The following is a 25,205-nucleotide window of genomic DNA, read 5'->3' as shown; positions in this document are numbered from 1 at the left end:
ACAATGGCAGGTCAAGCCAGTGCCCCTGTCTGGTTTTCTGTGTTTTTCTAGAAGTGAGGTTATGTGTTGGCAACGCTTGGTTTTGAAAGTGAGGATTTTAAATTGTGACGGTTCAGGGGATTCCTGCTTCTCAATGTGTCCCCGTCCCCCCTGTTCTCCCTGCCTCTGACCTTCCTCCTCCACCTCCTCGTTCATCTCTCCTCACCTCCCGCACCTGTTCCTCTGCGCCCTGTCTGGACGCACGCCCAGCTGTCACGCGCGTTCCCCGCAAGGTGCACACTTATCCCCAAACTCCCGATTCCTCCCGCGGCACTAATCACTCGCGGCGCCCCTCGATTCCCTCTCCTGCCACGTTATCTCCTAAAGCTGCTCCTCCTGCCCCATCGCCGTCCTTGGCGAGCGCTCCCGCGGCGTGATGCTCCTCACGCTCCCTGGCACACACTGTGCGCGCGCATCCAGCCCTTACAGAAGGCGCGCGCACACGCTCCACTTGTAGGTCTTCCCTGAGGCCTGGTACCGCCCCTCATAGTGTGCAAGCCATTTCCTTGTCTGATCTACCTTTCTCCTCCCTTTCTCCTTCTAACCTATCTCTGCAACCCCTCATTCTACCCTCTGCTCCTCCTCTCTCTCCCATTGGGGCTCCCTCCTTTATAATCCCTGTCTATCCTCTAGCTCATTGCTCTGCATAGCTTCTCGTGACCCCTGTGTGTGCAGTCTCTATGCTTGGCTCTCCTGTCTCTTTCTGTGCTGGTTCCTGTCCCTGTTTACCTTTGGATCTCCCTGGCTTGAACTCTGCTTTGAATTGGATTACCCTGCTTTCTCCTGCCCTTGGACCCTGCATTCGGATACGTTTACGCTGCCTACTCCTATCCTCGAACACTGGCTTATGGACTTGATTACACTGTTCTCTATTACTCCTGAACTCTGGCACACGGACATTACTATCCAAACTCTCATACCCAGGACATTGCAAGTATCTGCTAACCTTTTCTCAACAGGCCCGGCAACGCACTACCACACTCCGGGCACTCCCTCACTGCTGTGGGTGCGTGTTATAATCTTACCCACCTCAGTACTGGGACTGGCCAGGTCTGCAGGCATACAGGCTTACATAAATATGGCGTCACTCTTCCTGACAGTAGGCATTAGAAACAACCTTTCAATATAACTTTAAAGGGATGCACTTGTGTACTGGAGGATGTCAGAGGGTGTGTCCAGGAAGACAGTCAATGTTTGTCTGAATTTACTAAATATGAAATATAATGGGCCTGACAATGTGTCACGAGAATTACAAATATATCATTGCAAATGTTACAATCAGACAAATTAAATGATGCTAAACAGTCCATGATTGTTAGGGGGCAAAGGTCAGATATTCATTTGTTTCTCATATATAGAATGAACTAAGTTATGAGGTATTTATTATATTCAGGCTCCTTTTAATGCAATATAAACCTTTTGTTTTTCTCCCTAAGCCTTAAAGGTGTCACTAGAGATTGATAAGGGTGGTGCGTTAAGGTGGGGTTATGCTGTGCTAAATGTAGAAGCGTTTTAAGATAAAAACCCTGCAATTGAGATACGAAATCAGATTTTCAACTAAGGGAGTGTCAGTGCTAAGATGCGTAAAATCTCATATTTTCCACTCAAGACCGTTTGAGAGATCCGAAATTTATGGTGAGTTAATGTATGTTAAGGAATTCTGTTTATTTTATCCTTTTATTTGATGAAACTGTCTGCATATATTGAACTGTATGATTCCTTGTAATAGTCTTTTTCTGTAACATAAGCACTGTAAATTTAATAAGTATTGTATTTGGGCTTTCATTGAACTATTCACGTTTTGAAGAGTAATTGCATTTTTGGACACATTTTGCTACAATAGATGTGTGTGCTAATTACATATTTTGCTTAGTAAACGGGGACCAAGGACCCTAGCAATAATATTTTTCTATATCCTTGGTTGTGGAAGCATTTGAATGTATATTTATGATGGATTGAGGGCAGATATTACTCATTCAAGGGACCCTGCGAGAGGGGGGGGGGTGAAAAGTGCTTCAGCTACAAGCTGTGTGTATTAACCCTTGTCACATCAAGTCATGTGCTCACAGGTGTACCATTCGTTACAATGCCTATAAAATAAATAAATATTACTGTGTTTAGTCCGGTTAATCCAGATGTAAAAATCTTCTAACGGTACTACTGAAACAGGGAGGTATGTTACCCAGAATTTGACTGCTGTTTCTCTTTTTAACCTATAATTAGCAGGTCACCTTAATGGAAGGAAAAATAAGTTTTTTTGCCATTTTCTTTTATGAGCTTGTCAAGTCACTTTCTAATCTCTGTCAAAGTACAAAACGTAGACGTTTTCTTGTTGACATTAAAATAACAAAGACCGGAGTACTCAGGGCATAATAGAGAAGAAGGCAGCGAAGCAAGTTAATTTTCATTTTATTGAACACTGGCACTGCAATCGTTTCTCTGCTCAACCTGAAAGACGACAAGTTATTTGTGGCCAAAATCTGGCGGAAATTTTAATTGATATAGATTGTCTGGGACAAAGAGCTCCTTCATGTAAACCTACGTTAATTAAAATCCCAGGCTCGACGTTTACTGAAGGAAAAACCGGAGGCAATGTTCATAGAAAAGTCATGTACTTGGTTTTTGGATTTGGCAGATAACAAAGACTAAGGGGGTTATTCATTAAACTGTACCGATTGGGGCACCATCGCACGAAGCTCCCGTTGACTTCAATAATGGTTTACAAGTGACAGTGCACCGATCGGCCCTATCACATTTTAATCAATGATCCCCCAAACAGCAGTGGTTATTTTTTTTTTAAAGATTTACATTTATTAAGTATTGAGGCCAAGGTCTTTGTACTCCATCTTTAAAGGATTTAATAATATTGTCTTTCTGAAATATCGCTAACAGTGTTCGAAGGATACTGTACATATCCATTAATCTATCTACCTCAATGTCTTGTGTAGCGCATACACAGAGTGGACCCTACTGTAGTGCCGACGAGTATTCTAAAACAAATCTGGGGCAATCACCAACAAGACCCAGGTACATGCTGGGTACATGCTGGGTACATGCTTGGTACATGCTGGGTACATGCTGGGTACATGCTGCAACATTTCAGTGACATTTCTGCAAACAGACTAATGGCCCATCGGATTAACAGTGGGGGTCCCTGGCAGACCCATTCAAACTGAATGGGACTGCCAGGGACCCCTGCTGTGTTAATCCGATGGGCCATTAGTCTCTCTGCAGAAATGTCACTGAAATGTTGCAGCATGTACCCAGCATGTACCTGTAACGAACGGGAAGTCACGCCGCTCTCGGCGTGCTCCCCACTTACCTGCAGCCCTGCCAGGGCTTCCCGCGTCTCACACGGATCTCTCCTCCAGGACGCCGAGCTCCGTTTCCCCTGTGAGTGCTTGTTTGTCACTCTCTAACTCTTGGTTCAGTCAGGGCTTATAGTTTGACTTAAACTCAAATAACCTTATTACTTACAGTAACTGAATTTAATATCTGAGCGTCTATCAGCAAAATATGATTGGATGTTTAAAGTTGTGAATGGAACTTATTTCCCTTACTATGTGCGTTTAAGGAATATTTTAGAACTCAATGCTATTTTAACACACACCAAAGCAAGATTTTTTTCCATCTCTACCAGAGAAGAGTTCTACTCCATTCTAATAACAGGACTAAACTTCTGCCCAGTACAGGGAATACCTATGGACAGCTTATTGAATCAGTTTCCTATGTCACTTTACCATAGAAACATAATTGGATCAAAATGGAAACCAGAAGCTCCATGACATAGGGACCTCTTTGCCTATTGCTTCAGTATGTTTCAACATAATATTTCTGGGCAGGATATTGTCTTTCACAACCATTATTTCTCACTGGAGAATATGTTGATAACATAGATAAATGATGGTAGCAAATATCAGGGCTGGCTTGATGGCAGTGCAGTCGGTGCCACTGCACCAAGCCCCACGGTTACAGAACCCCGTGCTCTTCCTCACAACAATTAAACCGATTGTCGGGGGAGAGCGTGGGGCCTCTGTAACTCCCTTACTTTCTGTATCTCCCTTACGCGATCTCTTGCTGTCAGTATCTCTCCTCATGGCGCCGCGACGTCACATGGCGTCGCATTGCCATGACAACGAGACGCCGCGTGATGTCACGACGTAATGCGGCATCCCATTGACATCGCCGGGCCGGGAGGAGGGATTCTGACGGCAAGCGATCGCACAGTAGAAGGTAAGAGGCCCTGCACCACTGCCCTGCACCGAGCCCTGCAATTTTCCCAGCCGGACCAGCTAATCATAATAAAAACAAAAATGAGAAAGTTGTATCAGAACTAGGGATAGGCAAATGTGTACAAATATGCTTTGCAAAAATATTGCTCAGTTTTCTCTTACATTTTGTATTTTTGTAAACTTTTTGCATTCACTTTACTTTACTCAGAATTGTGCTAATCTTGACAGAATTTCATCAGAATGTAGCAAAAATGGCTAATAAATGTCTCTAAAGGGCTTTAGGATAAACGTGATACTATTTGACCGAAACAGCGTGGCAAAACAAACAACTTGTTTAGAAAACCTCACCTTGGCCTGCTACTCTTTTTCAAAGCTTTAGTATAAAAAGAGTCATGTGACCTTGCACATGGGCACAAAATATATATATATCTGTCATGCTTGCAGGTTTTGTGAAATTTTGCCTGATTTGTAAATATTAGCAAAAATGTTTCACGTCTATGTTCAGAAGTTCAAACGTGACAACTTGAATTCAGTCTTGACAACAGCAGACATATACAAGAAGATAAAGTAGACACTAGCTTGTGGGGGGGGGAAGGTACATCTTCACAATCAACTATTTTTTTTGATTTAACAGGACTATTTTCAGAGCATTTTTTTTAAGGGATGTGTCTAGATTTTCTTCTTTGATCAATCTGAATGATTGATGACTCCATTTTTCCCAGTATATATATGTGTGTGTGTGTGTGTGTGTGTGTGTGTGTGTGTGTGTGTGTGTGTGTGTGTGTGTGTGTGTGTGTGTGTGTGTGTGTGTGTGTGTGTGTGTGTGTGTGTATATATATATATATATGTATATATATATATATATATATACAGTCAAAATGAGTGCTGTTATCTAATGAAACCCTGACATTCAGACGCATCTTGCCAGCATATTGAATAGGTGTCAATGTGTAGAACAGGGGTGGCCAACTCCAGTCCTCAAGAGCTACCAACAGGTCAGGTATTCAGGATATCCCTGCTTCAGCGCAGATGGCTTCATCAGTGGCTCAGCCGAAGACCCCTAGTGTAGAAGAAGCTGGAAACACCCTGATAAGTTTGTTTACCATAATGCTGCAGGAAACATGCTGCTCCTTATCCCCCTTAGGGGTTCATTTTATATATACTCTGAAGTGGCCGTATGTGTCGTTTTCGTTTGAAAATCCTATCCACGTCAAGGGGGATTTTTGGCCACTAACCACCGGCACGAACAGCCACTTCAGAGTAAATGGAATTACCGCCTTAGTGATGAGGAATGCTAAGTAATGAGACACAAACAGTAGTTGACGTGAGTTTCATTTTCCCCATTCCTCTTGTTCAAGCCATTCCTGCCAAGCTACCTAATGCCCTGGTGTACTCCGGACACTCCTTGTCGTGAACATGTCTGTAGAAAAAACAAAGTAAAGTAAATAAAGTTTCACAGATCGGTTCGGCAGTTTTACATTCCTCTTACGTCGGCTTCTTGCATTTCAGCTACTGTCGGAAGAGCCTGGTTAATCTGCTCCCCTAATTACGTTAATGGAGCAATCTTTTTTTTTTTCTGACAAAATAATGGGCTGCGTATTTCACTCTTCTTAATGAAGGGAACAATTGTACCTTTCAGTAGTCAGTTAGGCCTTTCTTTGGCTACTGCCTGCAAGTGCTTAACAACGGGTGGTAGTTGATTCTATGCCAACCCCCAATCAGTGAATTCTAAACCGACTTTTAGGATCAGTATCTGTAAAAACCATCTTACCCCGACTACAAAACCTTATTCTTATCCCAAATGTAACATACACATCCATCCCGTGTGGATTCTGCAGAGAGAAGAAATCAGTCAGGGTGTTTCGGCAGGTTATTATCCTGACAGCAGCTTTTACTTCAAGGAAATCAATGGCAGGCATGAGGCTCACTGCAGCAAAGGGCGGATAAAAAAAACAAAAGAAATGCATTATGTTTTTTGGTCCGGTTTTGCACATTTCTATAAATCACACAGGAATGGAAAACGGATCTCTATTGGTTTGCAAGTATTTAATCAAATATGCTACTCTATTTTAGTATGTTTTGCACGCGTTGTAAAATCGATGTGCGGCATGAAGACGAGTTGTTGAGATAGCTACATGGACCCATGAGACATATCACTGCAACCTTTGACAGGAACTCCCGTAGGTGCAGCCGGTTCAGCTGCACCTGGGCCCACATGTGTTAGGGGCCCATCCTTCCACAGCCGGAGGATGGGCCTCTAACAGTTGTACAGCAGGGCACACCCGTCTGGCACTTATTTTAGCAGCCGGAACGGCATTCCTGCAGTTCTACAGGCCCTCCCCTCTAACACTCCCTATCCCCTGCCCCCAACCAAGGCTCTGCTTGTGTCCATCCTCCTGCCGGAGGAGCCAACTTCCGCCGTCGCTGCCTGTGTGGGTTCCCTCTGTCGCCAGGCTGCACATGCACTACTCCACAGGAAGGGTCTTGGGGGGAGCGGGGGGGGAGAAAAGAGAGAGCAAGAGGGGGAAGACCTTTTAAAAACTTTTTAAGACAAAATACATTTAATTCATTTAGGTGTTAGGGTTTGGAAAAATACTTTGAGAGATCCATCACATTTTCAAGTATGTACTGTATCTCTATCTATTTATCTCAATGCCTTAAATAACGCATACACAGAGCTATCCCTGCTCCTATGCGCTGTTTAAAAACTCCAAACGTTGAGCGATTAAGCAAATCGGGGGTTCGGAAAGCCAATTCCGAAGAATGTCCTCTCCAATAGATAGATACGTGTGCACGGCATTTATTGTTTAGTGTTAAACAGTTTCATAATGCATTCACTTTTACATATGATACATTTTCCAATATGCAAATTGCTTGCCTCGCAATCCCCCGGCATTTAATTTAAATGCCTTGGGGAATAGCGCGGGGCCTTTGCAACCACTGTGCCCCCCCTGGAAAATCTTGCGCCACCCTGGGGTGGGTACCCCCCACTTTGCGCACCCCTGCTCTAATCTGCCTGCTACACATTGCTTGCTCACTGACCCCGGTTCTGGTTGAGCCATCTAGAAATGTGGTTGCTTTAAAAATGCATTTTCTGTGAGTTCTATTTAAGATGTCTGTCTCAAGTGGTCTCCTTGTATCTATTACAATCGCACCCACAGTTCAACATCATTAGTTCCATTGATGCATGTTAGTGTAGATAGAAAGAAAAGGAATACACGTACTGTATATTTTAAAAGGCCCCAAAATTCCTACTCACATGAAAAATTATAAATTAACTGAGTGATAACGGTGAGAAGAATTTTAGAATTAAAAAAAAATTAAATAAAAATTACCGGGGACAGTTAAAGGACTCCCTACTTACCCATTCGAAATCTGGGACTTACTCACCAGCTCCAGTCCCAGTAGATGACAACTGATCCGGTCCACAGTGTTGGTGCATGGTCCCTGCTGATGACATCTGATCCGGGTTACAATGCTGGTGGATGGGTAACTTACCCCAAAATGCTTAATTGAATTTTATTGATGTACGCACAATAATTACCTTATTGATTTACTGTCTTAATATACTTTTAATGCACTATGAGCGTTGTGCGCTGTGTTTTTTGTGTATTTGTCTGACGTTCTAGGGGGTGCTCTGAGCCATCCCCGGTACCACAGCTGCAGACGCTCCAATCTGATTAATAGGTCACGTAATATACCTTTATTATCACTGTATTATCACTTCACGTGTGTGGTATTGTTTAATAGTTGCGCACTTCCTTTTCACCTTTGTCACATATAAGTCCTATGCAAATGCTATAAATCTCGTCCTAATCTTTAATAGGATCAGATTGGCGAACGGTAGGTGCTTTATAAACAGTTTTTAAAAAAACTAGTTAAAAAGGGATAACCAGCCACGGGGAACGGTATAGCAAACAGTCTGCAACAAAAATCGCTTTTTTTTCTTATTAACGGGTATCCTTAAAGCTGCTGAGATGCAAAAATAACATCCATCCATCAAAGTACCTAGTGCTAGTAATGGGGATTTTCATGTCACAGAGACACATTTTTCAATACACTGCACATGCCTGGACAGGAGAACTAGAGAACCATATGGAGTAGGACGAACAACCATACACATGAACTCTTAGACAGTGAAGGTATCAACTTGTGCACTAGCCAGAGTACAATCCTGGAGAGAAGTACCACGTGAGGCTATTTTTATTGTGGGAATTGACCTGAAGATAAACATTAAGGGCTTGAAACTTTGCAGCCCTATTTATAACTTAGAGAATTATCTCTGCAACTCATGTTGTGCTCATGCTGTGCAAGAACTTCCACATGTCTGATTGTATTCTCCATGATCAGGCCCATACAGGAAGATAAGTATAAAATATACTATTGTCTGATGTCCCATAACACAGTTTTTTTTTACCGAATCAGTGATAAACCCTGATTTCCTTTTGTGCCTGTGGTGCTCCGTTTTTCCAGCTGTCTGCGGGAGATCTCCACTAAACTGAATATGGTGGTTCGCTTTTTATAATGTTCTACTTTTGTAATGTTCGAATTTATTGCTGAACTATTAAATGTTCAGCTAAATTCTGGATTGACATATCCAACTGGGAGGTTCTCCTTATGCTAGCATGTATTTCTAGACTAGTCCGTGTTTGTGTATCCTATTGCAAAAAAAAAAGGTTAATGTGCTTCAGCGCTGATGCAATAATTAATGTAGTGTAAAACAAACGCTACTGATCTATACCAAATGTGCCTATAATATAGGAAAGGCTGCCTGGAACAATATGATTAATACAAAGCACATACGGAAATATAAAAAAAATAAACCGGCGCCTAAAACAAATCCAAAAATATACTGTGAAAAAACCTGACCATATATAATGTCCAGTCCTGTTGAACTAGGGGTCTTCCGGTGAGTCTGGATGGTTGTCTCACAACATGTGGAAAGAAAACCAGAGACCGATCATAGTGTGTAACTATAAAAAAAACTATAAATAAACTGCTGATAAAACAAACAAAACTTACAAGACCAACACACATTAAACGCACTGACAAACACTAACACTAAACTACACAACATCTAGTGATGAGCCAAACAATGACTGATTTAATAAAATACAGTTAAAAATCAATTATAACATACACAGGGAATATGACGTGAAAACTCTGCTCCGGAAAGGGAAAAGTGAAATCCTACTTACAGCAAACACGATTCAAATAAGCATGGTAGATAGTTATTTTCCAAGGGTTAATGTCCACATCAGCAGACTTGCTACTCGCTCCCCGCATAGCTGGTCCCGCCACCGCGTGTACCGCTGCTCCGGGTAGTCCCCGATGATAACACTGCCTGGGCTGGGCTTCACCACTATGCCCACATGCTGCCGCTCCGTGTACCGACTACTGACACTTCCCTAGTTGCACGCGCACATGCGGAAGTGTATATCACTCGCCACCATGCTCCAAACTGCTCGTCCTGCTCTCCACAGATTCTGCAGCTTCTGCAGATGTCCAATTTCGTCAAATCCCACAACCCTACGTGTTTCGTGGAAGAGTTCACTGCCTCAGGGCTCAAGTTATATTCCCTGTGTATGTTATCATTTATTTTTTAAGTGTATTTTATTAAATCAGTCATTGTTTGGCTCATCACTAGGTGTTGTGTAGTTTAGTGTTAGTGTTTGTCAGTGCGTTTAATGTGTGTTGGTCTTGTAAGCTTTGTTTGTTTTATCAGCAGTTTATTTATAGCTTTTATAGTTTTTTATAGTTACACACTATGATTGGGCTCTGGTTTGCTTTCCACATGTTTTGAGTCAACCATCAAAACTCACCGGAAGACCCCTAGTTCAACAGGACTGGATATTATATGGTCAGGTTTTTTCCACAGTATATTTTTGGATTTGTTTTAGGCGCCGGTTTATTTTTGGTTGATTTGTGTATACTATTGCGATACACATGCCTCAATTGACAAGCACTCTCTGCATGACATATTGGCAGACATTGCTAAAAATACTAAGGGGTCTATTCTAGTAGCTTTGATGAGTTATATAGTATGCTATCTCGCAAGGTTTGGCATGTTCCCGCTGAACAGTTTATTTGAGTTATCACGGTATTCAGAAAGAATCTGAACCCTTCTCAAACCGTGAGGTAGGAAAATGCCAAAACCGTACAGCGTAGCAGCACATTCATCTGAGATGTTTTCCAAGTTCTCCCGCCTGTGATTTTAATGCAATCTGAGCTGCACAAGGAGACCCACCTCACCATGCACAGCTTTCACAGGCGATCACAGTGTTTTTATTACAATTGTAATATTACTGTGCGGGAGCAGGGGATCTCTGGAGAGAAACGCATTGATTTCAGGTCCTGAGACCCCCTGTTTCCTGAGATACAGGAACAAAAACAAATCTGGGGCGCTCCCTAACTTGTGTAACGTGTATGCATGTAACACAGGTAAGCTAGTGAATAAAAATATATATATATATATATATATATATATATATATATACTAGCCCTTGTTATATATACTAGCCCTTGCAGCTTGACCAAAAGAAGATGAAACCCAGAATCTTCTTACAAAGGCGGCAAAAAACAGGATAAAGGTCAGCGCATGCTGTCAATCTCAAAGGTAAGAGAGACAATAGTATATGAAGATAGTTAGTACATATAGTAGTTACACAGTGTATAATCAAGGGGGAAGGAGGGGGGAAGGGGGGAGGGAGGGGGAGGGTGAAGGGATGGATGCAGATGAATAGGAGCAATATATAAACAACTCACACGGCCTTGTGTGAGCCCCTTCCCTCAGAGTGATAGTCTTTGTGATGTCAGTCTGATTAGGGATGGTAGATAGAGTCAGTCCTGTCTTCTCAGTATTTCACCTAATAGGTGTAGTGAGCGAATGGCTCCTCTCCCAAATACCCAAATGTGGAAAATGGGCAGAGCCTGAATTAGCATAAGCCAAAAGATTTATTATGTAAAAAAAGATAAAACATGAAGCACTCACACAGCATAAAAGCACAGTACAGCCCAGATAGGTTGCACTTAGGGACATTTGTCTTGTCAATGGTTCCCCCTGGTCTCTCTCAACCCCCCTGGTCACTCTCTCCCCCCTTGGTCACTCTCTCCCCCCTCCCCCTGGTCTCTCACCCCTGGTCTCTCTCTCCCCCCCACCTGGTCTCTCTTCCACCCAGGTCTCTCCCCTCCTGGCCTCTCTCTCCCCCCACCTGGTCTCGCCCCCCCTGGTCTCTCTTTCCCCCCTGGTCTCTCTCTCCCCCCGTCTCTCTCCCTCACCCCCGTCTCTCTCTCTCACAACTGTCTCTCTCTTACCCCGTCTCTATCTCACCCCCATCTCTCTCACCCATGTCTCTCTCTCTCACCCTCCATCTCTGTCTGTCACCCTCCATCTCTCACCCTCCATCTCTCTCCCCCCCTGCCTCTGTCTTAAACAAACCCTACCAAAAACTATTTAGTATATGTACCAACAATTTATCATTATCTAACATTAACACTGCTAAAATTGCAACATGTTATCAAGACTGATTCCAGCATTCATTTATTTATTTTAGAATGAAACCTGAAACAGTGGAACAATGTATCGCTGCCATACGTTACACAACAAATTTTAGATTTCAGTGTCCACATTTTCGTTCTTTACAAACACATACATTTCCATATCGCTAAATACATCTGCAGAATTCATGACAAATGAATTAGTCCAAACTACTTTTACAATTATTTCCTTGGCAAATTTCACTTTTTCTGAAAATACGTTACTTTTTCCCACTCCTTAGATGTTTCCTGCCAATAAGTTTTTTTTTGTTCTTAACAGACACAAATAATTAGGCTGAATTTTTGTGGGTTCAAAGGGAGATTTCTTCTGTCTATTGGAAAAGGCTATTCTGGTTTCAAAATGGTAGGCAGTTAAAGCTGCAGTGGTGTCTGCAAACTGTTAGCAGAGGCGTGTCCTGCCACTAAGCACAGGGCTTCATTTGAGGGGTGAGGAGGGTCTTCACACTTTGCTGCTGAATAAAAGGTGTCCATATAACCAGCGTGAGCAGCAGGCAGGGTTTAGTGTAAACAGTATTGATTGTTAGGTACTTAGGGGGAATGGAGAAAAGAACCAGATAACGTGGTTCCCATAGGAACTTCTCCAGTGTTTGTGTGTCCTAGATTTTCCTGGACTAGCAGGAGAGAACGGGGGGTGACCTGAGTAGATCTGTCACCAACCGATAAGGTAAGTAGAAAGAGATGAAATGGTGAGCACTCTGTTCCCAACAAATATTGGGGAACACGTAGTAAGCTCAAAGAGTATCTAAGGAACCGTTCCCTTTAGTCATACATAACTTATTATATAGTAGTGCTGGTGGTATTAAAACTAATATCCTTACCAATGTCTATCACCTCTCTGAGGGCCTCACCGTTGACTTCACACATTCATCCCTGTTTAATAGTTTACAAAATTACATATTTCAGCCACAAAAATGAAGCAACAACAGGTTTTATTAATTATTTCATAAAAAAATGAGATTTGCAATTTTGAATGAAGGTCCCAGGGAACTTCTAACTCCAAGAAGAGATGAAATGTCCACTTCCAATTGTGCACAAAACCAGAGATGAAGATTCAGCAGCTGCATCTGCAATTTGGAATGAGGATCCCAGAGAACATCTAACACCAAAAGGAGATGAAATGTCCAATTGGAAGATGTGACGATGAGGGGGTACCCAGGCCATTAATAAAGGTATTTGGCCCTGCTGGGTCCCCCTGAGACATATTGGGGTATTGTGATTCTCAGCTCTTCAACCCAATCCTGGCATGTAACTGTATTTGTAATAAAAGTGTATGTGTATTTTTACTGTTCCAGGAGTGCCAACCAGCGGAGATGTGCAGGGCGTGAGCTTCAGGGGTGATTTTACGGTAAAATGTTGTCAGGGTGTGTTTGGGTAGAAGGTGGCCAGTGTTGCGGGTTACCCCGAAACATGTACTCATGAATCCCCCCTGATTCCTAATGACATGAGGAACACAGACCACTGGATAAAATCCTCAATAGAAAGCAGTTTGCAGCTCACCGCCAAATCCCCCTGCTTAGCACAGACCAGGAACAGTAAGACCGGGCAGGGAATTGAATTACATTCAAAGGTCCCCGGTATATGCCCAAGAACCCCAAAACCAAGGGGGGGTTCAGTGTATCTCCCACAGGTATAAGGTGGTGAGAGTTATATGTTTTTAAGTTATCATATGTATCATAAGTGTATCATATGTGATAAAGAAAATGGTTTTAAAAGTCCCCAAGGTTTATATTGTTATTAAAGTAATGTTCAGAGGAAGTCATTCAGTATGGATACAAATCCATTTGCATGGGAAACAGAGGGTCTACTCCGCCCTCTAATCTTCAAAGTCAATCCAGGATATGGAGTTGTTAAACCTTACCTGGAAGAAGAAACCCTTTTGTTAGCAAGGAGGGGGAAAGGCAGGAAACTTCAATAAGCTCTCTGGCCAGCTGTCACCCTGCCCAGCCTGAACGGCACCAGGTAAGAGGGGCAGGGTCTCATATGCTAAGTGTCCAAGGTGCAAAGTTTGTACCTGCCTAGAGCAAAATAAGAAGCCCTCTGCCAGGTTTGCTAAATATATGCAACTCCGTGATAGAGAGAAGGAAATATTCCCACTGAGAAGATAGGCTGTACTAGTGAGGCATAGGAATGTTAACCCTATAAGAACCTGTGCAGCCCATCAGGAATGAGATTCATCATGCTGTAAGAGTTTCATACCATCTAAGGATTCATGCATTCATCTAAGTTTCAAGATTATAAAGTTTCATCACGAAAGAAGCAGCTCCAGCGGAGTAAACAACAGCGGCAAGTTGTGCTGCTGACCGAGGACTGTTTCAGGCTCTTTTTGCGAGAAACTCCCGCTCCTGGGAAATTGCTCCTAGAGACTTTGTTTTGGCAACATTTCGTTTTGGGAACATTTTATTTTGTTTGACCCAGTTCAAGTACTGTCGCGGCCGAGTTTATTCGAGCATTTGCCCGGTCTCGACCGCGACAGTAACCTGGCGTGCGCCGGGATGTCCCGGGTGCGCGCCGAAGCCTCGGAGGAGAGGCCCGCCGATCGGGGCTTCCCCCTCTCCTCTTCGGGTCCGCCGGGTCCCCCGGAACCCCCTGCCGCCGTCCCCCACATCGCGGGACACCAGGGCTCCCTCGGGGAGCCCTGGACGCGCGTGCAGGGGGCGCAGGCACCCGATGACGCGTGACCGCGCATCGGTGACGCGCGGCACGCCGAGGGGATGCCACTAGCAAGCCGGGAAATCTCCGGCTTGCGGAACTGGCCGCACTCTAATAAAGTGTGCCGCCAGTGTAAGTGTATTTTTCGTTGTAATTGTAAATCAAGCTGTGTATGTTCATTCTATAAATAAATCGCAATTTATTTTATTTCTTGCTTTGCTCAAAGGATCCAGGTATTTTGGTGTTAAAAGCTCTGGTCTACCATTACAGAAAACTGCACAAATCAGAGATGAAGATTCAGCAGCTGCATCTGCAATTTGGAATGAGGATCCTGGTAAACATCTAACACCAAGAGATGATGAATAATCCTATTCTAATACAAGAGATGAAGATCGAGCAGTTGCTCTTCCTGATTGCTGGAATATGAAGCAGGTCGACGGAATTTTAAAAAATATATGTTGATTTGGCTGTTCGCAACAAGAAACTAGGTTGTGATCACTATACCTAATTTGATTCCATAAACATTAAAGGAATTCATGTATCGAAGGAATGGAAAAGCTACAGTATTGAAGCATGAGGAAAAAATAAAGTCATCCAGCAAGCTCCTCTCAGAAAACAAATTAATGAACACTTTTCATCACAGGCACACGCTATATGTGTGGCACAACTGAAATGTCATACTGATGATGTAATTACCAAATGCATAGACAAAATTAACCAAAAATATATTGGCTCTACATACAGTATAAAGTCTTCAATACTGTTTACCGCTTAGCAAAAAGAAATAGGCCATTTTCTGACATTTAAGATGAGATCGAACTGCAAGCAAAAAATGGTTTGGATATAGGAGTGGGACTCCATTCTCGGAAAACTGCTGTAAAAATAGTTGATCACATTGCAAGCGAAATTAAAAAAAAATATTTACTAAAATAATAGACAATTGTGTCATCATTGATGAAGCTTCAACCATATCTAATAAAGCAGTGATCATAATTTTTGTAGAAGTTGAAGATTGTCATCTATCGCCTACAATTTTCCTCAATTTGATTTAGTTGGAAGCACAGGATGCTGAGACTATGCACAAAACTTTGTTAAAAAGTTTGTGTGGTGTTGGATTTGATATGGGATATTTGAGAAATAATTTGGTTGCATTTTGTTCTGATGGTGCAAGTGTAATGCTTGGTTGCAAATCAGGGGTGAGCACCAGACTTACAAAAGATTTTCCAGGCATTAGATTTTTTTTTTACATTATTGAAATCACCATCTGCTACTTGTCTTTGATGATTCTATCACATAAAACAGGTGAATCACTACAAAATGTTCATAGATAAAATCTACACGATTTTCACCAATCAAACAAAAAATCAAATGGTACTTTTCAAAAATTCTGAAGAACTTGGACTAGAAATTACGAAGATTGGTAGAGTTTTGGGACCAAGATTGGCTGCGTGCAGCTTAAGCTCAACACTTGCCGTATGGCGTGCTTATCCAGCTTTATACAAATATTTTTATCCACATAAACAATATTCAGGAATTGCTTCCCGTCTTCGCAACAGATTCTTCATAGACGATTTAGCATTAATGATAGATAAATTGCAAGAAATGTCCTTACTTTCTAATGCCCTTCAAAGCAGAAATTTAAATTTAGTATGAGCTGAAAAATGTATCAAAAAGATCCATTAGGGCATTTGAAATGCTCAAAGAAAGCCGTGGAAACTTTGAAAAGAAAGTTGATCCTACCACAAATTCTGACACTTTTAAATGTATTGACTTTGTTGAGAATAAAAAATATGTAAATCTTCCTCTACAAAAACTACTGGAAGCAGTTATCAATAATATGAAAGCCAGGTTGATGGACAGTAATCACTTAAAATCAGGATATAAAGCGCAAAATAGGGAACAAAAATTCATGAAATTGTAAATATACTAGAGCCAGATTGTTAGAATATTGATGAAGTTGTTGTCCTTTGGAACAGGGGGGGGTGACCTGAGTAGATCTGTCACAAACCGATAAGGTAAGTAGAAAGAGATGAAATGGTGAGCACTCTGTCCCCAACAAATATTGGGGAAAATGTAGTAAGCTCAAAGAGTATCTAAGGAACCGTTCCCTTTAGTCATACATATCTTAGTTTATAGTAGTGCTGGTGATGTTAAAACTAATATCCTTACCAATGTTTATCACCAGTCTGAGGGTCTCACATTGATTTCACACATTCATCCCTCTTTAATAGTTTACAAAATGACATATTTCAGCCACAAAAATGAAGCAACAACAGGTTTATTGGGGCAGAGGGGTGGATGAAGGGGGTAGTTGCCCCAGTGTGGGAGGTTAGACCTCCCGGGAAGGTAGCGGGACTGGTTAACCCCTTCACTTCCATAGCGGTGGGAACTGTTATGGTAATGAAGGGGTTAACCACTCCTGCTACCCACCCAGTAGGCCTATCCACCCACCCTTGGGGCAACTACACCCTTCACCCAATCTCTCTACCCCAATAAACATAAAAAAACAACAAATCTAATACCCACCTCCTATACATCCAACACATACAGTACAGTAATGGGCAAAATCACTATTATCTGGATAATAGCTCATTTGCCCATTCCAAATAAAACATTATCCAGCCAGCATAAAATAAATAAAACTTGCACTTACCCCTGCCAGGATGAAGGTCGTCCTCATCACCATCCTCCACGTCCATGTCCTCCATTGGCAGGAACACAACAATAAAAAATACAATCTAATGGCCCCTAACCCCTTAATCACCTTAGCGGTTAGTAACCGGTAAAGTAATTATGGGGTTAATCCACTGCCCTGCTACCCACCCGGGCGGCCTAACTACCCACCCCGGGGCAACTATCCCCCCCCTCTACCCATTGATTTGCACAGTGGTACATCATGCCCCGAACCGAATAATATGGGTCTAAGCCACTATAGCAGTCAATGGGTAACCTAAAAAAAAAATAACGGCACCAAAAAGACACAACAATAAAAGAAATACCCAAGCATCTAAACACCAGAAGAATTAAATAAATCAAACGCCTAAACACCAGAAGAATAAAAGAAAAAGCCTAAACAGCACATCAATAAAAGAAATCAAATGCCTTAAGAAACCAAACATTTTTTTAAAACAAGCCCTACAAATACATAAGAATTAACTCAAAACAATTAACAGAAATACAAAACATAACAATTAATTAAAAACAACCATTTGCCAAAAAATGCATTGCCTGTTACTGTATTTATCTATACCCTAAAGGGGCAGAGATAAATACATTAACTGTCAATGGGCAAGCAAAAAAAATAAAATTAAAATACAATTAAAAAACCTGAAAAACAAAAATTACATATATTCAATATTTTTCTTAGCTTTAGATGTCTTCACCCTCTGTATCTGGAAGCTCACCATCCACGACGCAATCCTCAGCGATCCTCCACATCAGGTAAAATCTTCATTGAGGCTTTCTGAATAGCTACCTAACAAAATTTTGCGATAGCTGCTCAAAATCCTTGATGAGTGGGTATCGAAGCTACTAGAATGAGGCCCCTAAGTGTTTCCCAGAATGTTCTCAGACAACTACGACTTACCAGTAGTTTGGGCTATCATTATAAGCAATTAGACTGCTAGAGAGCACAAATTGTTATATTGCTTACACTCCATTCATATGAATGTCTCATATAGGCCCGGATACATCAAACTCCATTAAAATGGAGTTAAGTTCGAACCTGGTGAAAAAACAATTATGGATCATATTACTGCAATTTTAAGATGGAATTCTGTAAAGAATCAGGGAACATGTCCTTTGTGGTGTGTTCCCATCTTACCTGTTGCTGCTGCCGCGGCCACTGTTCCTGCTCTTCTAGCTGCCGCACGGAACCTGGTCCCACCTCCCGCATGCGTCGCGCACCTCTCCAGTGCGGCGCGCACCTCTCCAGCGCGGCGCGCATACGCGATGACGTGTGATGATCCCCAGCTGCATGGCAAGTCTCTCATCCCTGCCTTGTTGCCTGCAGCCTATCCCAGCTCTGCTGGGTCCACGCATCTGCTCCGCCCCTGTCCCCATTGGTCTGTCCTGCCTTTAAATACTTCCTGCTTACTCCCATGCTTTGCTCAGCATAACTCCATGTAGCCTCGTGAAGCTCACTTCTGTTGTGCAGTGCTCTGTTTCGTTTGCAGTTAACCTCTTGTGTACCGACTCGGCTTGTTTGTGGACCCTCCTGGATTTTGGACTTTGGCATACCCTTGACTACGGCGATCTCTCCTACCCTTGAACACTGCATACGTCTTAAACTACGCTGCTATCTACAATCCCAGACCACGGCTTACGGACCCTTATTATCCTGTCTTCCCCAATCCAAGGACTCGGCAAGTATACCGCATCTCCTACACTCTCCAACCCAGACCCGGTAACGCTAAACTATCCACCTTCCAGGCACGCCTCCGCTGCTGCGGGTGTGTGGTGTTATACCTTCCCACCTCAGTGTGGGCAGCACGGGCATTACAGATTCATCAAGATTGTGGTAAAAATATACAGAATATGATATTCGGGCCAAAAAAAAGTTACAGGGAGTGATCCACTAAAGGCCATACCAATTAACAAATGAAATGATCGATAATTATAATAAGTGGGTACAAACTGTGAACCTAAAGTGAATCAGTGAAATAGTGAGCTCACAAGACAGTGCTCAAAGAAAAATTCACTTAAATGCCCACCACTGACAATTAGAATATAACTTTTAATACTCTAGTTTTACTTAAAACATATATTACCTATTGTGAGTGTAACAGTAATTAAAAAAATCAAGCCAACAGTAATGAGACGAAATACCAGTAATCCCTTTTTAATAAACACTCTGATACAGTATAATATTTGTCAAGTGATAGGGATTTAGTGGTTAAATTCAGCGTTGATGGGAATACCCAACAGAGAACAGAGGCAAAGCTCAATAATGCACCTATAAATAATACATTATCTAAAGACCGTAGTTGATACTAGCTTTAGGTATAATAAGGGGCAACTGATTGCATCATTATAGTATACCCAAAAGGGGAGAGGTGTATGAATTAAGGCAACTGTTAATTTCTGCAACTATTATTACAGAATCTTGTGATCAAAATAACATTAACCAATTCGATGCTTGAGGTTACCAGATAAATAAACTACCTATCCCCACTGTGGTTACCTTAGTGCTAACCGCTAAGGTAACCAAGGGATTAACCTGTCCCACCATCCCCCCGGGAGGTCTAACCACCCTCCCCAGGTCAACAACCCCCATCTCTTTATCCCCCAAAAAAGTAAGTCCCACCACCCTCCACCCTCCATCCCCCTCTAGATTAATGGCCAATAGCCTTCATAGCCAAATAAGGCTTTTGGGCATTGCAAAAAAAAAAAATCACATGTATCAAATAAATACACTACTACATTTAAAATACTGTAACAAAAATGTCAACCATAAACCCATTGATTTTCACTGTGGCTATCTAGGCCCTCTCAATGGGGGCCCAGATAGCCACAATAGCAATCAATGGTAAAATGTATATTAAAAATATACATATCCCCCTCCCCCCCATTTTCGTCTTACATTTCTTTCTCAGCTCTCTCTATCCTTTTCCCTCCTGAAACAGGAAGGTTCAGTAGTCTTACAACACACGTGCACTCAACACAGGTAACTCAGGCTTTCGGTAAGAAAAAGAAGAGCAAAACAGTGCACTGCCAGGGAGCCAGGTGGTGTAAATATAAAAAATCTTTTTATTCAGCAATACTTCACAAAAACATACCCCCCAAGGGGTGAGACAGTACCTCCTACGCGTTGCGGACCATGGGGGTCCTTTATCAAGGAGTATGGGGGACAGGAAGAAGGGAACCCCCTTATATACACCATATCCTTAACAAATGACCAATCTACAATTTTACAATTGGCGCCAAAACCGGGTGCGCGCCGATATGACGTCATGTGTGTGAGCCCCCTGTGCTGCGTCCCAGGATTACCTGATCATGCAACCTCAGGCCACACCTCCTCATGACCGTCAAGTCGGCACACCCACCACAGTGACGGCTGCAAGGAAGGAGGAGGGAGTCTCCACCCCTATGGGAGGGCCCATAAAGACAGGCAGGGCCATGTCACGGACACAAACGGCCCATGTAAATCGGGCTGATGTGCCCACACCGCTGGCCCCCGATCTGCCTAAAGTAGCAAAGCCAACTGCACAGAGGGGCGCACCCCCCCCCCCCCCCTCCGAATCCATAACGGGGAATGTTTAGAATCAGTGTAGTATATTTTGACTAATTTGCAAATTATTATTAAATTGTCAACTTACACTGGTTCTGTATATATGCATTTCCTGTGAAGTCTTTCTCTTACACATGTTTTCTAAAAGAGCATACAGAATAATTGATTTCTTAATATTGTTTTAAAATTTAATGAATTGTGTCGTTTTCCTTGCAATATTACCCCAGATAGGTGACTAATGATTCATGGTGGAATGACAATTTAGGATTGAAATATTCCACTTAATATTTTTAACCAGTTTTGTCAGTATCAGGTCCCTTTTCTTATAGCTGTATTATGTGTTCAAATTTCTGATTAGGAATAAGTTAAGGAACCTGTGTCTGTGTTGTTTCACTTTATTTTAAATTGTAAATCTGTATTTGTCTATATGGAGGAGAGAACAAGGGACCCTGTTTTCTATTTTTTGCACAGTATAGTGTATTGTTGCAGCAAAAGTTTATTATGTGTGTATTCACATTATATACATCTGTCTATTCCCAGTCCCGTTATGGATTCGGGGGGGGGGGGGGGTGCGCCCCTCTGTGCAGTTGGCTTTGCTACTTTAGGCAGATCGGGGGCCAGCGGTGTGGGCACATCAGCCCGATTTACATGGGCCGTTTGTGTCCGTGACATGGCCCTGCCTGTCTTTATGGGCCCTCCCATAGGGGTGGAGACTCCCTCCTCCTTCCTTGCAGCCATCACTGTGGTGGGTGTGCCGACTTGACGGTCATGAGGAGGTGTGGGCTGAGGTTGCGTGATCAGGTAATCCTGGGACGCAGCACAGGGGGCTCACACACATGACGTCATATCGGCACGCACCCGGTTTTGGCGCCAATTGTAAAATTGTAGATTGGTAATTTGTTAAGGATATGGTGTATATAAGGGGGTTCCCTTCTTCCTGTCCCCCATACTCCTTGATAAAGGACCCACATGGTCCAAAACGCGTAGGAGGTACTGTCTCACCCCTTGGGGGGTATGTTTTTGTGAAGTGTTGCTGAATAAATAGATTTTTTATATTTACACCACCTGGCTCCCTGGCAGTGCACTGTTTTGCTCTTCTTTTTCTTTCTGGACTACTATCTACAGATTTGCACGCCCCCTGGATGGACTATGCCGGAATCTTACAAACAGATGGATTGGGTAAGAGTTTAATATGTATTATTTGTGATTATTATAGATGAGTACCAGCAATAGCACTGTCTTGTCTCCAATGAGTGCTCACTAGAGTGCCTTTGGGTACAATAGTTGGTCCCCTTAAGGAGACATATGTGTTTAAAAGGTGACTCACATATCACATCTCTTAGTGTACCCACTCCGCTATTGATTCTGTCCACCAGTCCTGTTTATTTCTAAAGATAGACATTTTGGAATTTCCACTGACTTTGGAGCACCCATTCCACCCCATAACTCAGGCTTTCGATAAATGAGTCATAGAAAACAGATTGAGCTTGAAGAAAAACTACTCTTTTATGATGTTGTTTGTTTGTATTTAGATATCTATGGATATTGTTTCACTTATTCTGTAAGATGTCAAATTTGAAATCCTAATAAAAAAAGTTTGAAATAAAAAAAATATATATACATATCAATATTAAAATACATTACTTACCTCCTTGACTACCTTAGTGGCTAGTAAAGCATTGCCAAGCAATGCTTTACTAACCCCTAAGGTAATGCAAGGGGTATAGAAAAAACAAAAAGACAGGGCGCACAACGCACATAATGAAGCATAGTTAAAAGTTAATTTTACTAAAAAATTAAAGGTTCTGCGTACATCAATATAATGAAAATCAAGCAGTGGGTTAGTGGGGTTACCACACGGAAGAAATGATCACAGCTCTCCACTGGAACGGACGCGAGGCACTGGATACCAGCAGACCACATCCAAGGCAGCATAGGAGAGGTTTTTGATTCTGTCACCTCCCCTCCTATCTTTAGGGACTACTTTAATGCCTTTGAACATTAATTTGGAGGGATCTTTATTATGATAAATAGCAAAATGGCGTGATAAGCTATGTTTTTCATAACCATTTCTTATAACATGTTAGAAATATAAGAAATGGTTATGAAAAACACAGCTTATCATGCCATTTTGCTATTTATCATAATTTAGATCCCTCCAAATTAATGTTCAAAGGCATTAAAGTAGTCCCTAAAGATAGGAGGGGAGGTGACAGAATCAAAAACCTCTCCTATCAAGAAACTCTGTGGATCTACAAATTAGGCTCTTTGAGCCCTAATGGGTTAAACGAAGATATAGACATCTGGTCCCAATATTGATCTTTATTTAACTATTTGAGACTCATTTGAATGTGTTATAACTACACCTGCTTTTTTCTAACTGTGGCTTTTTTTCTTTCAGCTACTTTTTCCATATGTATTATGTATTTTTATTATGTACTTTTTATTGTGTAAGTTTTATGATGTTCTGTTTCTTTAACTGCACACTTTGCTTGTGGTTTGCTAATGAATATTCATGTGTTACCCAAATGCCGTGTTTTGTAATATGATACTCTAATCATTGATTGGAGGCTGCTGGGTATTTAATCATGTGTACCCCCTCAGCTTTTTGTATTCCCTGATGAAGTAACCGTGTATTACGAAACTAGTTGGATTGTTGGATTGTTCATCTATCTGACATACTGTTTGTCAAGTTTATTCTTGGCTTGTGCCTCCCGGTCCCCTGCCTCACTGCCTGTCGGTACGGGTGTTTACTATTGCTACCCTGCCTGCCCTGTGTGTTGTTCGCCAATGCGCTCTCTCCCCCGCTCCATGTGAGAAGGAGAGTGTCGTGACGTCATCAGAAGGCGCACCACGGGTCTGAGCGGCGTGCTGTTGGAATTGCATTGCTGTAGAACTGACGGAGGCTTCTGAGCCTCATAACAGGACTTCAATACGGGACTTTTCACCGGTCCCCAACATCTGGTTACCCTGACTAAAAGTCTCACGGAAGCTGCTGCCTTGGATGTGGTCTGCTGGTATCCAGTGCCTCGCGTCCATTCCAGTGGAGAGCTGTGATCATTTCTTCTGTGTGGTAACCCCACTAACCCACTGCTTGATTTTCATTATATTGATGTACGCAGAACCATTAATTTTTTAGTAAAATTATCTTTTAACTGTGCTTCACTATGTGCGTTGTGCACCCTGTCTTTTTGTTTTTTCTATAGCCCTAGGGGTGTCGAGCCACCCCTCAAGAAAGGCTGCAGACGTCACATTAGTGTTATTTCCCACAAGGTCAATTCATTGTTTATTTAAACTTTCACACTGTTTCTATATACACTGTTTAATCATGTTTTAGCTGCGCACTTTCACCCTTTTGTCCAATGCAAAGGGTAACCTCTCCCCCCAATTTCAGTTGAAAGTTGTATAATAAAATTACAAGGAACTGTTTTTATGCCTGTGATGACTTGAAACATGGGTACCTTCTGACTTCGCTGTGTAACATCATGGCCAAGATTTGAGGTTGTATTCCCTTTGTCTCTACCAAGATGGCTGTGAACAGGAAGTGGCCTCACTCATCCACACTGAAGCAACCTTGGCCATCAAGCTTCCTGGCAATCTCTGCCCTCAATTCCAAAACAGGAAGTCATCCTCAAGTTGAGATGGAAATGGATACCGATTCTTGATCGTGACTTTATTGAGTCCCCAGTAATCGATACAAGGTCTGAGCGATCCATCCTTCTTCTTCACGAAGAAGAAACCCGCACCGCGGGTGATTAAGACTTGCGAATAAACCCCCTCTGTAAATTTTCCTGGATGTAATCCTTCATGACCCTGGTCACCAGAGGTGACAACGGATAAGAAGCTCCCCATGGGAGAATATCACCAGGCAGAAGGTCAATGGGACTGTCAAATGCCCGGTGGGGTTGGCAGTTCCTCGGCTTGGGCCTTGTTGAATACGTCCCAAAATTCTGCGTAGATGTCAGGATGTTCACCTGTTCCGGTACAGATACTCCACATAGGTTCTTGGAAGGGATCGAACAATTCTGGAGGCAATGAGAGCTCCACTGGAGGGGCAGCGCCTCTGTCCAGTCAATACGGGTGTTATGTACACTGGCGACACACTTTATTCGAGCTGGGCTAGTCCCACGAATTCGGGTATACCCGGGTGTATTGAGGTTTGTGACTGTTTTCTGCCCGAGTGCATTGAGGTATTTTCCAAGCAGGGATTGAAGCATTTTATTCCCGCTGGCTGCAATACTGCACAGTATATATATATATATACTGCATTACAATTCATGAATTTATGCCAGCTGGTAGACATGCGAAGCATTGCAGCCTATTAAATCCTAATCATTATCATTTAACAGATCAGCCGCCCGTCAGCCAGGCATGAACCTAGGCTGGGAAGGCAAACACAACGGGGCTTGTCAGAGGTGAGGAGCGGCGCATTCCAGGTATCTGCCAGGTACATACTGGGTATTTGCTCGAATAAAGTGTGTCGGTGCAGTAACATGTGC

General features: G+C 42.5%; 1 pseudogene; it reads left to right on the top strand.

Annotated features, from left to right (window-relative positions):
• Window positions 1–4,202: 4,202 nt before the first annotated feature.
• On the top strand, window positions 4,203–24,371 carry LOC142488239 (E3 SUMO-protein ligase KIAA1586-like; annotated as a pseudogene).
• Window positions 24,372–25,205: the final 834 nt, after the last annotated feature.

The sequence above is a fragment of the Ascaphus truei genome, chromosome 2 (assembly GCF_040206685.1).
Source record: "Ascaphus truei isolate aAscTru1 chromosome 2, aAscTru1.hap1, whole genome shotgun sequence".
Lineage (NCBI taxonomy): Eukaryota > Metazoa > Chordata > Amphibia > Anura > Ascaphidae > Ascaphus > Ascaphus truei.
The sequence above is the reverse complement of the archived record's forward strand: the minus strand, read 5'-3'. Positions and strand labels throughout refer to the sequence as shown.